The sequence below is a fragment of the Schistocerca piceifrons genome, chromosome 5 (assembly GCF_021461385.2).
Source record: "Schistocerca piceifrons isolate TAMUIC-IGC-003096 chromosome 5, iqSchPice1.1, whole genome shotgun sequence".
NCBI lineage: Eukaryota > Metazoa > Arthropoda > Insecta > Orthoptera > Acrididae > Schistocerca > Schistocerca piceifrons.
In genome coordinates, this window is record NC_060142.1 from 295299022 (window position 1) to 295318611 (window position 19590).

Consider the following 19590-nt stretch of genomic DNA (forward strand, 5'->3'; position numbering starts at 1 on the left):
GTACGTGTACTCAAGAGGGACGAACAAGTCTCTCCTCAGTACTTCACTGGGAGAGCACCTCTGTCGAGAGCGGATTGGAGTGCGACTCTATATTGAGTCCTTGAGATTAAGCGTTGGCCGCCACACTTATTGTGCAGTGTGAACGGACAGAGATATAGTTAAATGCCTCCGAGCGAATTTTTGAGTGACATTGCGGTGGACTGGTTATCTGACAGGTGTACCACGCCAATAGTTAGACTAGGGGCGAATAGGAGTCCTTGACTTCATCAAGGTGTAGGGAGAGTTTGATTGGAAAAGGTCAATCCATATAGAACGAGAGTTATCTTACTTGTCAGCAGCGAGCGGCGCAGACAGCACTCATCGCAGCTTACAGTATTGTGTGCTACAGCTCTTGCGAGCGCCGTATTTCCTCCACAACAGTACACTTCACTGCATTTTGCACGTGACAGCCTCGACCGTACCTAACTGCATTCTAACAGATAATTATTCAAGTTGAGTAGGCGTGGCTCTCAGCCATTCTGCCAAGTCAATAACAATCTTAAGCTTTGTATAGAAATTTCATTAGTGAACCCTATCCTTAAGAGGTAACTTCACATTCCGAAAAGAACCCGGAAATAACTTGTTCAGTTCATAACTAAAAGTGCCATTGTGATTTCTCAGAAGTTAGTTTCATGTTTTTCTTACACTATCACTACTCCAGTACCCAAGTATCCCACTAGTTACATAAGAAGTTTTTTGAATTTTTGTGTCATTTCCTTACAGCGGACGACTCCAGAAGATATTTATTGCAGAAATTTTTTTCGGGCATTTCTCTTTAGAACGTTAGGAGCGTCTGTCTGGCTTCTGTAGTAGTGTGGGGGTGGAAATTGCATCTTGCAGGAGCCACAGGGTAAAGGGTACATCTCAGATTAATCCGTTGCGCAGAATGACAGAATAGCACCCACACGCTAACAGAATATATATCAATAATTTTATTTTTACATGGAAGCCTGTACCTTAATTTACTTTTCTACATAATATCCGTCAATATTCAGGCACTTGTCATAACGTTGTACCAATTTTTGAATACCCTCCTCATAGAAGTTTGTCGTCTGACTTGTTAACCACAGCATCACCACTGCTTTGACTTCGTCATCGTCTTGAAGACGCTCACAGCCCAGGTGTTTCGTCAGGTCCAGGAACAGATGGTGATCACTGGGGACAAGATCGGGGCTGTACGGAGGATGATCTAGAGTTTCCCAACGAAAAGATTTGATGAACTCTTTGGTCTGATTCGCCACATACGGACGGGCATTGTCTTGCAACAAAACGATGCCCTTGCTCAACTTTCACGGACTGCTGCTTTGATTCTGGTGTGACGTAGGCCACTCATGTTTCGTCGCCCGTAATAATTTGGCTTAAGAAATCATCACCGTCGTTGTCGTACCGCTCAAGTCACTGCACTGTTTTGGTTTTGTGCACATCCGTCAACATTTTCGGTACCCAACGTGCGCAAATTTTTCGGTAATTCAAGTGCTCGGTCACAATGCCATACAAAACACTACGAGAAACACTAGGAAATTACTAGGAAAGTCATCCCGCAAGGAGGAAATCGTAAAGCGTCTATTTTCTCTCACCTTATTGTCCACTTCCTGAACCAAATTTTCATTAACGGCCGTAGGACGTCTACTCCGTTGTTCATCATGCACATTTCTGCGGTCATCTTTAAATGCTCTCTCCGACTTTCTTACCATTCCACCACCCATAATGTTTTCTCCGTAAACTGCTCAGATCTCACGATGAATATCGATCGCTTTTAGGCTTTTAGCGCTAATAAATCTTATAACAGCCCGTACTTCACAGTCGGCGGGACTCACGATTATCGGAGGCATCTTAAACACTCAGTACACAACGTAACCAAGGAAGAATCAGACTGTAATGGCGTCAGTGAGTAGATTAAGGTACAGGCTTTCATGTAAAAATGAAATTACTGAGATATCTTAGCACGTCTTTTTTAATTTCAAAACGGTATTTACTTAAAAATGCTCTATATTGTGACAAAACGCGTTCATGCCGTTGAGAAACAACGGATGTATACAATATAAGTAAAAAAAGACACATCGCGAAAGAATCATTCGAATAGCATGGAAATCGGTACATACAACGCACATGTACAGACAAGCAAACGTTTATAATTTCCGAAAAATGAGGTTAGGTAATCAAGAAAAAGAGCTTCCCAAATTGAGAAAGTTACTATCGCTTTGGTTTTTCTCTGGCCCTTCTCAAGCACGTATTCGGGATGGTACTGACTGATGGAGTTGAGAGCATGGAGCGTTACATCAGAGCTGGTTGGAGGTCCGCGCCCACAATGCGCCAAACGTTTTTAAAAAGGGGGGAGATCTGGCAAACTCGCTGGCAAAGGCAGGTTTGGCAGGCACGAAGAGAAGCAGAAGAAACTGTCGCAATTTGCGGGTGGGAATTATCTGCTGAAACGTAAACCAATGACAGCTTGCTGCGAATGGCAACAAAAAATGGGCTGCAGAATATCTACAGCTACATCTACATCTACATGGTTAATCTGCAGGTCACACTTAAGTGCCTGGCAGAGGGTTCATCGAACCATTTTCGTACTACTGTACCATTCCACTCTTGAATGGCGCGTGGGAAAAATGAACACCTAAATCTTTCCGTTCGAGCTCCGATTTCTCTTATTTTATTATGATGATCATTTCTCCCTACGTAGGTGGGTGTCAACAAAATATTTTCGCATTTGGAAGAGAAAGTTGACGACTGAAATTTCGTAAATCGATCTCGCCGCAAAGAAAACCGCCTTTGTTTCAGTGACTGCCACCCCAACTCGCGTATCATATCAGTGACACTCTCACCCCCAATTCGCGATAACACGAAACGAGCTGCCCTTTTTGCACTTTTTCGATGTCCTCCGTCAATCCTACCAGGTAAGGATCCCACACCACGCAGCAGTATTCCAACAGAGGACGGACAAGTGTAATTTGGGCTCTCTCTTTAGTGGGTTTGTCGCATCTTCGAAGTGTTCTGCCAACAAAGCGCAGTCTTTGTTTCGCCTTCCCCACGATATTATCTATGTGCTCTTTCCAATTGAAGTTGCTCGTAATTGTAATTTCTAGGTATTCAGCTTTTAGATTTGTGTGATTTATCGTACAACCAAAATTTATCGGATTTCTTTTAGAACCCATGTGGATGACCTCGCAATTTTCTTTGTTCAGTGCCAATTGCAACTTTTCGCACCATACAGAAATTCTCTCTAGATCGTTTTGTAATTGGAATTGATCGTCTGATGATTTTACTAGACGGTAAATTACAGCGTCATCTGCAAACAATCTAAGGGAGCTCCTCAGATTATCACCTAGATCATTTATGTGAATCAGGAACAGCAGAGGGTCTATGACACTACCTTGCGGAACGCCAGATGTCACATCTGTTCTACTCGGTGATTTACCGTCGATCACTACGAACTGTGACCTCTCTGAGAGAAAATCACGAATCCAGTTACACAACTGAGACGATACTCCATATGCACGCAATTTGATTAATAGTCGCTTGTGAGGAACGGTATGAAAAGCCTTTTGGAAATCTAGGAATATGGAATCGATCTGAGCGATGCTGTGCAGTAAGCGTGGCAGCAGATCACAATCAAATGGAACTTTCTGTGAAACGATACGACACACCAGATATCAGTTTTGGCTGTCGGGCCGCATGGTGGGCGACAGTCAAATTGGTATCCCACCACAGTCCATGGAGTCCCTCGACACGTCTTCGGCCCACAATCGCATTGCCTGTCGTAGGATTATCTGCTTCTAATTCTACCCCGATGGCGAGCGAGAAGTGTTTCGAGACGCTGCGGACAGCAATGGGAAACTGATCTGACTGTCACCCATCATGTGGTCTGACAACCAGCAGTGATGGTCTGGGGTAGTATTTCATTTCATTTCGTTGCAGGATCGCTTCGGCTGCCGTACGTGGTACACTTACAGCAAAGCCGCACGTCGACGATATTCTTCACCCCGTTTTGTTGCCCTTCATGGTAAGCCATCCTGGGTTTACATTCAGCAAGCTAATGCCCTTCCGCACATGGCAATATTTTCTCTGCTCGTCTTCGTGCTTGCCAAACGCTACCTTGAGCAGCGATGTCGCCAGCTCTCTGCCTGATTGAGAACGTTCGGAGCAGTATGGGCAGGGCCCTCCAACCACATCGGGAGTTTGCCGATCTAACGCGCCAGTTGGACAAAATTTGGCACGATATCCCTCAGGAGGGCATCCAACTACGCAGAGCCGAATAATTGCTAGCACAAGGATCAGAGGTGGGCCTATGTGTTCTGAGTTGCTCAATTTTTGAAGCAAGTGTGGCTGAAAACAGTTCTAGCTGTCATTTTTTAATTTGTAATAGCTTTTAGTAATTTCATATATATAACATCATTGTACTTCTTCTTTCTAAGTTCTCCGACAAAAATGTGGATCAAAAAATTTCATAATGTGTATCAAAAAACTTCGCAGCCTATAGTAGCTTTTTAAATTTCTATATGTGCAACACTCTTGCACTTCCTGTGACTAAGTTCGTTGACCATAACCTAAAAGTTTTTGTATGAGCAACATTTTTACACCCTCTACGTCTAAGTTCTTTGATCACAGCCCACATGTTTGTATGTAAACACAGTGTATTTCACGAGTGCACATCGTAATAGTGAAATATGCAGCTAAACTTTGTAACACTGATATATGGACGTGAAAATTATAATAAGTGTGTAACTAAGTGTAAAACTGTCACCACAGCCTAACTATAATAATGATGCTTCATCTTTATGTAAGTACAGATATATTTTCGTCAAATGCTGCCTTGCTACTTACAATTGTTCCACTTGTATCTGTTTAGTCACCAGCAAATATTTTTTTATGTTTATACAGCGATCTCCAACAATATAAACATGTACATGAATGTGTAAACAATTGAGGATGGGTGCAAGCCTGAAACCGGTCGTGTGACAAATAAATGACCTTTTATTGTGACTGGTAGCAGAAATTTTTCTACACCCTATGAAGGAACAGTCACGGAGATCAACAGCATCCACTATGGATAAAATTCATTCAAGAAACGAGATTAGAAATAAACTTCACATAACAGTTAATGACCATGAGGTAGATGAAGTGAAGGAATTGTGCTACCTTGGAAGAAAAATATCACATCAAGGGTGACTCAAGTAAGACGTAAAGAGCAGATTAGCACAGACAAAGAGGACGTTTTTGGCCGTTGTTAATCTTCTGTTATGAAACATCTGTAGACTGTAAAAACTCTAACCGAATGAAGAGATTAGAATAAATTCATGAAATAACTGACGACACTGAGTGCAGGTGCTACGCCGAGAAGAAGAGGCTGGTACAGGAGAACAAGGCATGTCGGTCTGCATCAGCCCAATCAAAAGACTCAGAAGGCCCCCCTCCCCCTACCACCACCAATTCCATAAATGAATGCTACAAAAAAAAAAAAAAAAAGCACTTCGACACAACATAAGCACATTAGACAAAAAATTAGACACTCCCTGGAGACACCATGGTAAGACAGTTCAGTGCTGTCACTAACCACGATAATAACCTCAGTGCGGCGAGAAAGAGAATCCACAAGCCTCTACGGGTATTCTGTATCCAGCTCAAGTCACACATTGATGATAAGGTCACTTAGAGCTAAGTTGCAATCAGTTACAATTAGTCCCAGACTTTTCTGTGGGTTGAGACCGGGTTTTTTAATGAGCCAGTCAATCCAGGACCGTATGCATAGAGATTAGTGTATACGGATGTTGTCATCTTGAAAGACGGGAGTGTGTTCAGCATACTCGTTATGGAGATGTAGAAGAAAGTGCAGCATTTATTCAGCGAGAATGCTGAAACATCCATGCTGGTTCAAGTGCAGTGTATCCTGAATGAGTAGGCACAGGTTTCGCTGCGAAAAACATCCCCTGAACATCACAGAACGAACTCCAGCCTAGAGTTAACCTACCACATGTTGCGATTTCAACGCGTTATTGGGCATTCGGTGCCCTCGACGCATGGAATTATTTGAAAAAAGGCAGAATCGTTACTCGTAGTACCACACTACCCTCGGCAGCAATCTCAATGGTTAAGTCACGTCCTGGGGAGGTACAGTGAAGTCGTCGTAGCCGTTACGAAGGAAACATTTGTTCGACTTCTTTACCTATTTCCGTGCTTCCTCCATGTGGCGAGTATATGACTGAGGAGTGGAGGACTGGGTTTATCGGACTGATACGGTTGAGCTGTACCTTCTTCTTTTCAAATTTTGTAAGAACAGCGGAATGTATGTAGGAACTTCTGGTGCATCCTCTTCCTGGCACTGAGGGCATAATTGCACCGTATAAAGTCAGTTGTAACAGACGCTCGCGACAAGGACCAGCAGTGTATTCCGCATAAATCTCAGGCAGCGCCGACAACAGTTTATTTTGAGGTGCCTGCCCTAGAAAACAGAAAGCAGGTTAGAGTCATCTACCAAAGACACTGTGATTTACAAACTTTCGATTATTTGGCACCGACTCTCTCTTCAGCTCAAAACCACTCACTACTATTATTGTGAAACTTCAGAATTTAAACCGGTGAGACATATTAAAATCTGAAGTTTTGGGATAAAAGTAATTTTATTACTTTAAAATGAACTCAAAGTCAAACAATGTCTCGATAATTTAGAAAGGAACTCCATGGCTTGAAGGCATCTAATAACAAGGTCTCCAAACAATTTTAATTACTTTCAGTTTCTTGGATTTGGAAACTTGGCAAGTAACCTGAATTAATAACAGATCTCAGCTTTATACATATAGGGTAAATCATCTAAAAGCTATACTGCAAATACTGCTGAAATGGAAAGTGCAACTAAAGTGCTGTTTCCGGGGAAGGGATTAATAATTAGGGTTTCTTGTTGTTAACCAATCAATAGATTTTTATAACAACGAGAAAGTGCATTTTTTATGTAAAAATTCTAAAAATTTCCACACCGACACTTGTTTGTGCCGTTCAACCTGCTTAGTTGCTAGATACGACGTCCTTATGTTTGCTTACTGTGGGCTTGTGTGTTCCTTGAGCGCACTGCGACTTGCTAGTCAGTTAGTGTATGTCAGTTCTAGCGGGGGTGGACGGCTGGATTTACCAATGCAGAAAAAGCGATCGTGCTCATGGTGTATGGAGAGTGTAAGAAGAATGCAGTTCGTTGTACGGTGTATGTAGCAAGATATCACAATAGACATTAACCATCTCGGTAGTTATTTGTCATCCTCTTCAACCAGTCACGTGAAACTGGTAATGTAACATCTAGACAACGTAACAGAAGAAAGCAAGCGGCGACAGAAGAGGGCAGATTAATGTTGTTGCTGTTGCTGTTGATCCGCATGTTAGCTTCCGCGCAGTCGCACGAGGAAGCATCATGAGTCATTCTCCATTAACATAGATTCTATCCCTATCACATCTCTCTCCTTCAAGAGCAGCATGGAAACAATTATCTGATTCATGTTAATTTCTGTACATGGGCAACAAGACCGGATATTCGAGATATATCATGTATCTTGTCGAGTAATGAAGCGACATTTACCAATCATGGCCAGATAAATCACCGAAAAATGCACAATTGGTGTGCGACAATCGCCATTGGCTACTCAGGTGGTACGTTAGCGTCCATATAGTGTAAACGTGGGTGTGGGATAATGACCCATCAGCTCATGGGTTCGTTTTTCATAGACAGAATACTGATTACGCACAAGTATCGCAGCCTCCTAACAGATCATCTTTGATGGATGCTACAATAAGTTTCTCTGCAGGCTATGAGAAACCTGTGGTACCAAAAGGATAGGTGTCCAGCCCATAGTGCTCGAAGTACTATATCACGCCTTCACGTATTGTTTTCAAATCGTTCGATCGGACGCAGAGGACGTGTTCCTTGACCTGCCCGTATCCCCGGATTTGACGCCTGAAGACTTTTTGTGTGGTTAAAGTTGAAACACGCTGTCCACAAGGACATACAAACTACAACCGATGATATACAACGAAGTATTACTGCAGCCTGCTAGAAAATACCCGCTGAAATTGTAGCAAGCACTTGTGCAGCAGCCGTTCCATACCATACTCGAAGCTTGTGTGTCAGTGGTCAGCTTCAACACAAACTGGGATGGTCAATAATTGTCTCGTTACTGGTCAGAATCCACATAACTAGAGTGTGCACCTGCGTTGTTCTTTAGTATGTGCTACCACAGGCGTTGTACTGGTGCGCCGCGCGGGATTAGCCGAGCGGTCTCAGGCGCTGCAGTCGTGGACTGTGCGGCTGGTGCCGGCGGAGGTTCGAGTCCTCCCTCGGGCATGGGTGTGTGTGTTTGTCCATAGGATAATTTAAGTAGAGAGTAAGCTTAGGGACTGATGACCTTCGCAGTTAAGTCCAGTAAGATTTCACACACACATTTTTGTTGAACTGGTGTCGGTGTGCCAACTTTTGAAAATACGATATTTCATAAACGACTCGCACTAGAATCGTGCAACAAAGACCACTGACTTTCTGATTTACCCCTTAATATGCCCCAGTGGTGGTTTGTTGATGTCAATAGGAATTGTTGCATTTTTTTAAAAAAGTGTATGTTTTTACAAAAAAATACACTTTCTACAAATTATTGCAGTGTATTGACTGGCTGACGATACGAACCCCTGACTACCAATCCAATCCGGGAAAACCGCACCATTTCCGCAATATTTTTGGTGCAAGTTTTAGGTTTTTCACCCTGTATACTGGCTTTGGCCACAAAGACAACTGCAAGACAACACCGTGACGTAACACACATGTCATTACACAGATAAACAGAGGACCATTTATACCAGCCACTCAGACTACTCTCATTGTCAAGCTAGTGCATTTACCAATCTGGCCCGTTAGTATTCTTGGCGACATCGTTAAAGCACTACAAATTAATTACGAACAAATTTATTAATTTATTAATTACAAACAAATTAGTACTAGGAAGCTTTACATTTTTCGCACTAATCTTGGTATTAATAACAGCTTAAGCAGGTAGCAACCTGACTACCCTAAGGAGGGAGAACCGCAATACGTAATACGTTAATTAGGAATCGGGGCTAGACCTATTCACCACTCAGAAAACTGCTAATTATCCTAAATCTAGAACAACAGACCTCACTCAACGTATTTGAGTTTGGTCCCGCTACTCGTAACTTGCACTAAGGAACCAGAATGCTGGCGCTTTATTACATGTAACCAATTCACCAACCGTGAACACAGTTACTAACGCACATGAACCAACGTTTGGGCACACCCACTGGGTAGCCTGTACACAACAACGGCTAACACAATCTTTTACTTACAGATTTCTTAACAAATTTCACCCACACACAAGCAATACTGATTTCACTCTCCAAACATGTACACAGTATATTACATCCCTCATCGTTCACCAATCGGAGTACCATGAACAAGCCGCATCAGCAGCCCACTATGGCGGAATGGCTTAAAGCAACTAGCAGACGAGCGACCTAGAAGCGACTGCTTCGTAGCCAGGTCAGCAAAATAATTCCAGAGCATACGATTATTGCTTACTGAATGCTCAGGCAACTTAGCGTGGATAAACTCTCCACTTTCGGCGAGAGTTGCACACCACTGTCACATTAGTCCTTCGCCATACAGTTGTCTGAGTAGCGCAAAGGTTTATCAGAATATCAGTTCTCATAGTTGTATCATCATTAGCAAACTCATCGTTCACAAGACTGTGCCACCTTGTGGCTGGGAAGTACAAACAGCAGACAACTTAATTAACAGTTAAGTAATCAATTCCCCAATTCCGTAACCTCCTCACATTGAATTCACTAATTTAGTTGACACACATGATGCCTGAACCTTAGCGATTATAAACTGTGTAACCGAAGCATCAGCTCGGATCGCAGTTCAACGACGTAATAAAGATAGTAGCTACCTATACTGCTAACAAACAAGGTAAGAGACAAGCAATCTAAAACAGCACCTGTAGCTCAATTTCGCTGCTCGCTTTCTTCATCAACGAAGTTACTGCAAGAGCCAGTCATCCACCGTGTTCCAATTCCAATAGTCTTTGCGATATCCGAATTGAAAAGATACACTGGACCAACGAAACCGCCTCTGGCACTCGCCACCACAACAATGTCAATGTCATTCAGGAACTGCACTCCTTGTTGCAAAAAATGAAATGAAATGATCATATGGTATTGTTGGCCGGGATATCCCAGTTGGGTTGGGCCGCCAAGTGCAAGTCTCATTTCAGTCGGCGCCACATTGGGCGACTTGCGGCCGATGATGAGGACAACACGGCACTGAGTCCCCGAGCAGAGAAAATCTCCGACCCGGCCGGGAATCGAACCCGGCCCCTGTGCATGGGAGACAAGCACGTTATCATCCAGCTAAGCAGGCGGACACTCCCCGTCACCCTATACAATGAAGAGATACTGTTACGCATGCGCAGCCAGGAGTGTTCATGTGACAATACGGAACCTTTAAACGCGGAATGATACCGCAGAATCGTTACCGCACTCCACGGACATGGTGATTCAAATTGCCCGATGGATGAAGAAACGGCACATCCAGAGGAGGGAGCTGATGATGTTACAAGAGGACATCCTCCTCCTACACAAGTCGTCAGGAATTCTGGGGGTTGGATGGAGTGTTCTCCAGCATGGTATGCATAGAAGTGTTCTTGAGAGTATCGGAAAGTGACACTTGATACTTTCTGTCATGGTGTTCTGTTATCATCTCAGGTCTGACGAAACGATGTTTGTAAGCGCAAGGAGCCAACGTATTTCTTTGGAGTTTAATGTTCCGAGTCTGGTGGGTTTGTGAGATATCAGGAATACTTACAAGAACTGTTGAAAGGAATGTAAAACATACTCAGCACGAAATGTGGCTGAAGAATAAACAGTCTCAAGATGCAGGCGAAGAGGAGCACTTCTGCCAATACACAGGAAAGCATCAGCATCTCTCCACCCCCTACAAAAATGTAAAAAGCTCTCCCGTCCTGACCTGAAAAGGACAGTTGCACAAACGCTTATACTTGCAAATATTGATTGCAAAATAGTGCAAGGCTATTCTCAGGGGAACTCACGGCACCCGGAACTGGTTGTATCTGTGATGTTCGACTCTTTGATCACATTTCACCATCATACGGACAGCTATGCTCGCTGCGTGAGGACATGTACAGACATTGGCATATTGGATTCTCTACTGTCTGATCAATTTACACTTTCACTCATCCCTCTTGTCGACCTTAACGCTCTTTCCTGAACAACTTAGCAGAAACACCCTTTCCTATCAGAACAGGATCCTTTCTGATCCACTCTATCGTTCTGACACTTTCTCGAAGTCCTCAGGAACAGGAACGCGACTCTGGAATAACCTGCTGCAGTACGTTAGACAACTGAGTAACATCTCTAGCTTCAGAAGACAATTAACGACGTATGTACTAAAGCAACAAGCACTAGTTACCCTTGTACATCCTTCTTCCCAACCAGATCTTCCTCATTTACCGATATTCTTAACGCCGCGCGGGGTAGCCGTGTGGTCTTGGGCGCCTTGTCACGGTTTTCGCACCTCCCCCTGTGGGAGGTTCGAGTCCTCCCTCTGGCATGGGTGTGTGTGTGTCGTCCTTAGCGTAAGTTAGTTTAAGTTAGATTAAGTAGTGTACAAGCCTAGGGACCGATGACCTCAGCAGTTTGATCCCTCAGGAACTTACCACCACCACCACTCTTACCGGGTTCAGTCTCCGTAAATCTCCTTTCATCAGAACACACTTTATCACAAAACAGTTATTTTGAACACCTATAAATTCATTTTATATCCGCCACTATCAGTGTTGTTATTACAGTAATTATAAAAACTGGTTTGTTTTGAAAATCAGCCTGATGCAAACACAATTAGTTTATTTTTATATTTACGCAGACATGCTTTGTCATCTATGTGTCATCTTCTGTGGGTCAAGTTTTGATTTCTTAAAATTACATCTCTAACTGAACAGTATTATTTTACACCGGTTTTAGTGCTCGTTTTCGTTGTTTTTTTAACAGAAAGTGATGTGCAAAATTTTTCTTCCAGTTTCTGGTTGGTGCCTCTATCACCTGCTATTTAGTGCATTGTTTTCACTCAGTTTTTCACAAATTTCCGCTCACTTCTTCACCTTACATGCACTTCCACAAAATATAGTGAAACGTTATCTGAGTAGATACTTCTGACAACATACTCAGTGAGAGGTGTTATGTTATTGTCACAATTTGCTCTTAGTGGCTTACAAGGAAAAAATGTACGAGGGAAACTAGTGTTATACACCACATACGAGGCGTTCTATGTGCTATAATTTCCTGTGTGGTTCTTCAGTGTCTACAGGGGCGAGGAACAGGTGCCCTTTATGAACAGATAATTCAGATATTAATTTATTCTGCATCTAATATGAAATAAATAATACATAACTTCGTTGCTGAAGTAGCACTGTCAGCTGCTAACAGTAGATTTGAATGTAGAAATATATGCTGATACAAAATATTTATAAATCTGTCACTCTTCAATGCAATGTCTATTCAGAAGAAGTCGATTCCTAGCCACTGTGGAAATCTGTAAATGTTATTATATTGACAAACACGAAATGGGGTTTAATTCATAAATGTTCGAACTTAAGTTCACCCGCCGCTACAACTCCATAGAGGAGCAGCGTCGTAATCGTTCGTGGCAGTGCCCTCATGCAGGAAAGCCTGCGCGCCTGCTCAGTGACGTCACGCAGAGTCTGGTGCCGGTGCTCGCATTCCGTTTGGCCACGGCACTAGACTGTAAAGGGATCCGGACGACGAAAATTCGTAAAGAACACCTCGGATACACAAAAGCATGACGACACCAAACTCACACAGGTGTGGTCCATAGAAGCGACTGTGAAACAGAGTAACAGAATAATTAAAAGTAATTCTCAGACTGTGTATCCTGTATAACTATGAAATACTTAATGGTAGTGCTTTTTATGAGATAGACACTGTTTTGCTTTTGTATTTCTGCTGCTAATCTCTAGTAGATATATCAGTTCATAACTTACATAAAAACTGACAATAAAGGGAAGCTAATACAGTGCCAGTTATGTGCTACCCATTAGGCTAAACCTGAGCACACAATTGTTTTCAAGTACTTCAGTTGTCTATCTATAAGACAGCAGTGTAGGCCACTGGAATTTATCTGAAATTGCAAGCCCAGAAAGTAAGAATTTGTAAAATACGCAAGTATTTTTTTAATTTTTTGCATGTTTTCACAGTTCCTCCCTTTGCATTTTCTGATAGCTTATTGATCCGTTCATGTACTCATTCATTTCTCCTTTCTATGGTTTTAAAGCAAAATATTTATTCGTGCATTATAAAGTCGGAAGCTTACTATAAACACTAATAGTAACATTCCTTGCATTGAACTTCAAATTCCCATCAATAATTTATTAAAAACAAGCGACTGAGACACTGCTTTTATTTAATTTTAAATTTTTGGGTATACCACATTCCTTGTTTTTCAACAGGCATCTTCCTGAAGCCTTTTACAGTAGAAAGAAAACAGAACTAAATACTAGAACCAGAATACATCGAAACTCGTCTGTATCTTATTTGCATGTACTTAATCATAAACTGACTTTTATTCCTAACAACAAACAGTAAGTATAAAGATATACTGAGATATTTAACTACTTAAGTATGAATGTGCTTAGACTACTGCTTGAACCTGCAGAATATAAAATTCGTACGACCTAAACCAGCTAAACCGTAGAATTGCCAGGACAAGAAAACGAAACACTGTTTTCTTCGGCACTTATGCTGTTAAGATCTTATATATTAGTCAAAATGTCGCTGACCTTCCACACTGCGTAAGTGCCTATTCCTTGTTAGCACTCTTAACCTCTTTCAAGAAATAAACAAAACAAATACTCACTCTTGAACTTTAAGAAGGAGTAAAGTTATCTCTGCGAATACTTTTCAACTGTTTCTTCCTCGTTGCTTCACCTCAGGAAATTTAAACACAGTTACTTTTGGTCCACCGTCGTAATTTCCTCTACAATTCGGCGCATAGCATCGAAACGGCATTTTGCAGGGAACGAAATTTTCACAGGCAAGAAAAGCAGATCACCAGTTTAGTGCACAGAAAGTAAACAACCAAATCACGTACACTAACGCAGGAACACTATTCACTATACTAGTAAACTGACGCGAAACGCACCGCACGACTGTTCACAAGCATTGTCCCATAAAACTGTTGAAGACTAGCTAGACTCCATGTGTAGCCATATTGTGACGTCACGCACTACGTGGACAGGCTTTCTTTCACAGGGGGTACTGCCTCGTGCCACATTGACGGCTGTAGGAAACGCTCCGGCGTTACTGATGGCGCGCGGTTTTGAAAGTGCGTCCGATAAAATTGCCGGACGATACCGTACTATGGACGACACATAGCCCGTAAGTATTTCGAGAGGATTCGGTGCAGGTAAATTACATTTGTCGAAACTATTGGACAAACCCACAAATTTGTTCATCAAGAGAAAAAGGAACACTAAAACTATGTCAACACACAACCCTGCTTCATAACGGTCTTGTGATTGACGTTACGCTTTTGGAGGAAGACGGGGGGACCTCACACCCGGACTTGGTAACCATTCGTATCAAGAGACTCCTGTATTGTCATCTCAGTACTACACATTGACTGCCACATTCAATGTTCCAACATACGCAGCTATTCTCTGCCCTTCCTATAGAGTGTAATCAATGATCAACCTAAAGCATTCCTTACATTCCGCAGCATACTCACATTTTCACGTATGGCGGAATCTCCCTTGTGGAAATCTACATGGGTTTTGAAAACGACGATCGTGTTAAACTAAGACCGCTCTGTTCGTCCTTGACACCCAGAAAGCAGTAGATACCGGCGCCTAGCTAGATGTCGTTTTCCTTGACTTCGGGAAGCCGCTGCATACAGTTCCGCACTGCCACATAACGAACAAAATACGAGCGTAAGGAACATCAGACCAGCTGTGTGACTGGACTGTGCAGATTCTAGGAACCGATGACCTCAGCAGTTTGTTCCCATGAGACCTCACCACAAATTAAAAAAAAAAGTAGATTCTAGCAAACAGAACACAGTATGTGATTTTGAACGGAGAAAAGTCTTCAAAAATAAAAGTAACTTCCGGCGTGCCCCAAGGGAGTGTCATGGTTCAATTCCTTTTCACTATATGTATAAATGACATTGTAGACAGCGTCGGAAATTCCATGAGACTTTTCGTGGGTCATGGTGTTGTGTACAAGAAGTCGCAATACTATAAAATTGCACCGAAATGAAGGAAGACCTCCAGATGATTTATCCTTGGTGCAAGGAGTGGCAATTGACGGCCAACATAAACAAATGAAACTATTGAGAATACATTTTCACGCAGACTCTTTGTTGTATGATTACGCGATTGCAGAAAAATCACTGGAAGCAGTTACCTCCACAAAATATCTAGCAGTAGGTGTACGGAGTGATTTGACATGGAACAGTCGCATAAAATTAATGGCCAGTAAGGCAGATATCAGACCAGGATTCATTGGAAGATTCATCAAGAAATGTTGTCCATCGAAAAAAGGAATAGCTTACAAAACACTCGTTCGCCCAGTACTTGAATATTGATCGTCAGTCTGGGATCCGTGTTAGATGGGATCGATAGAGGGACTAGAGAAGATCAGCACGTTTCATTAGGGGTTTATTTAATAAACGTGAAAGCGTCACGGCAATGCTCAGTTAACACCATTGGCAGATAGTGCAAGAGAGGCGTTCTGCATCTCAGTATTCTCTACTGTTAAGAGTCCCAAGAGAGTTACGTCCCTAGAAGGATCAACCAATATATTATTTCTTCGTCCTACGTGTATCTCTCGAAAAGGCCATGACAAAATCAGAGTAATTCGAGCCCACACCGGGGTTCACCGACAACCGTTCTTCTTGCGGACGAAACGTGATTGACACAGGTTCAAAAAATGGCTCTGAGCACTATGGGACTTAGCATCTGACGTCATCAGTCCCCTAGAACTTAGAACTACTTAAACCTAACTAACCTAAGGACATCACACACATCCATGCCCGAGGCAGGATTCGAACCTGCGACCGTAGTGGTCGCGCTGTTCCAGACTGAAGCGCCTAGAACCGCTCAATCACGCAGACCGGCGATTGACACAGGAAAAAAGAGAAATGGCAATGGTACACGAAGTAATCTCCTCCACGCCACACACCGTAAGGTGGCATGTGGTGTGTGGATGTAGACGTAGATCAATGCTTCAACTACATCAAAAAATTATGTGAAACTAGTTAAGGATATTCTGTGGCTGCGGATACAAGAAATTAATGGCTTTCCGTGTAACTGCCGTCCTAATTACGAAGCGCAGATCGTTATTACGATGGTTGAAAGCTGTAGCAGCACTTGTGTGAAAAAAATGGTCCAAATGGCTCTGAGCACTATGGGACTTAACATCTATGGTCATCAGTTCCCTAGAACTTAGAACTACTTAAACCTAACTAACCTAAGGACAGCACACAACGCCCAGCCATCACGAAGCAGAGAAAATCCCTGACCCCGCCGGGAATGGAACCAGGGAATCCGGGCGTGGGAAGCGAGAACGCTACCGCACGACCACGAGATGCGGGCACTTGTGTAAAAGCAAGTGACATTAGAAAAACAACTGCATAGAAAGGCGTAGGAGTGCAAGATTTAACCTAAATATAGGACATTCTCAGAAGTGAACTTCAGATAACTACGCGAATAGCAGTAATACCTGTAAAGGCAGTGGGTGTCTATCAGGTATTGCTCTTGGAAACGCTCGCTAGGAAATGCGGTCTGTAAGCTTGAAAATCTATAGAAATCTAAATTCAAAGGAAAGTGGAGGTTGAATGGCAATTCCTATTCATAGACCCGAGCAGCCTTTCACGCAGTCCCATTGACGTCGCCTGCCACTTAGAGACGGAGTAATCTATACTGCAGGAGACAGACGTGCAAGGGGCAGCATGTGATATAGCTGATGGCTAGAGAAATTACAGTTGGTGCAAGATATCAACATGTGGTTACTGTCATTTCAGTGATGATAAATTATTTACACAGTGAGTAAGTCGTCTGAGATCAACCATACCAACATTAAGCAGTCCGAAATGGTGGTCTTTCCTTTTTGTGACTACTTTCATGAGAAGTAATGTAAAAGTTGTTTGGATTCGACTGTCATTTTTCTAGCGCTCTCGACAGGATATTTTATCTTTAATTTTGGATATTCGGGATTACTCCTAAATTTAAACATTTAACTTATTTATCTAATTCCAACATTTTGTTCCTAAGAGGACGAGCTGCTCAAATTTAATTCTTATTTATTCAGATTTCAGTCACAGATGCGACAATTTCTTGGCCGTGCCTAGTTTCTGACGTTAATGTTCATTCTCAAACCGTTGCCTGCATTTCACGTGTTATTATACTGGTACGTTTACAAGACATCTTCATAAAACATATCTCAATAACAAATGTGACCTTTACAATGCACATTTCTTTCATGAAGATATCGTATAGGGATGGCTAAAATGCGAAGTCAAGAGAAGAATTCTACAGAGACGACTTGATCATTTTGGTTATGATACATAGTGATACCCCATAAAAGAATGGAAAAACGACCTCAAAATAACTAGACGTGTTATAAAGAGAATTCGAAACTCCACCTCACGCAGAGGCAGAGTTTATGGAAATCGGCTTTGAACTTCATTTGCCTTTATGTAAACCCTTCTGTGAGTATTTGTGTGTGTTACATTCTAACAACTTGTAGCTCTGTAACCAATAAGAATTAGACATGTTGTCTGAACCGTTTTACTCAAATTAGTTCCAACTAACTCCTAAAATATTTAGTACCTAAAATATTAACTATTCCTTCTGAAGTACACTGCTTATGTCAGGTATCTCTACAGTGGCCCGTCAATTGCATTTTCTCTGGTATTTCAGCAAATATTTCCAATTTCGTTTTTGCAACGTGTATTCATGTCAAACAAGTTATCCTTATCACTTCTTTGATATAATGACGAGCGACGATGGAAAACGTTGATTTGTTCCTCATTACAACAAAATGATTTTTTAAAGTGGAATTTTGAGTGTCCATTCGATAGAGTGGTCCCAAATTAGTCTAGTCCGTTATTCGTTTTATCGATATGCATTAACAGGAACAGTAAAAAGTGAAGAATGACGACAGTTCCAGCAGCGACTGAGCAGCTCTTGTGCATGGTGGCAGCAGTCAGCGCGCGACAGGGCGGCGCTGTGGCTGGTGGAGTACTGGTTAATACACATCGATAAAACGAATATCGGACGAGACTAATATGGAATCGCTCTGTTAAATGGGCACATAAAATTCAACTAAAAAAATCTTTTGCTTGTAACGCGAAAGAAACCGACACGGTCTATCGATGTTGTCGCATGAAAGAGTTGTTGACCACTACTTGTTTGGACTGACTCGGGCTACACGCCGCAAAAGAGACATTGCAGAAGTCATCATCTGAGTGAGGACGTGTAGTTGGCCTCAAAGATGCCGGTTGGAGTTATCGGTGAATCGCTAGACATTTGAACTGGAGCGACGCAATTATCCGACGGTGCTGCAGCAAAGGGTGATCTTGGCCAAACACGGGGTCAAGAAGGAAGCAATCAACCTAGAGTGACGAAAGATCACGAGGACCGAGCTATCGTCACAGAGGTACTTAGAGAACAGGACTCATCATTATCATCGATCCGTCGTGCTCCAGTGACCACAAGGATCATTAATAGGCGGCTCATAGAATTGGGACTGAGCTCCCAACGCCCGTTGCGCCGACTACCATTGACAAATGTAACCACTGTACACCAACAAGCTCATCTGCAGTCGTGTCGAGCACCTTCCACTTACTATCTCACTGACTGCAGTACAATTGTCTTCAGTGATGAGTCCTGTTTCTAACGGAGCCTCGATGACCAGCGAAGACGTGTATGCAGACACCCCTTACAACAGTGGGATACGAGCCTGATCGTCGTCGGCCATACGGTCTGACAGTTAGGACTAACAGACAGGGGTACTATTTGTTTTCATAGCAGAATACCTTTAGTTGACATCCGTCCCACCCTTACAATACAACTGTACATCGACTATAATCTACGCCCAGTTTTGTTGTCCTTCGTGGCAAGCAATCCTAAGCTTACATTTCAGCATGATAATGCCCGCCCTCACACGGCGAGAGTTTCTACTGCTTGTCTTCGTCCTTGCCAAGCCCCATCTTCGCCAGAAAGGTCACCGAAACTCTCCACGACTGAGAATGTTTGCAGCATTGTGGACATGACCCTCCAACCAGCTCGTGTGTGTGACTATCTAATGTGCCAACTGGACAGAATTGGCGCTAATGCTCCAGGAGAAGATCCAGAAACTCTATCAGTCCCGGCCAAGCCGAATAACTGCTTGCATAAAGGCCAGTGGAGGACCAACGCATCGCGCGGGGTAGCCGCGCTATCCCAGGCGTCTTGTCACAGTTCACGCGGC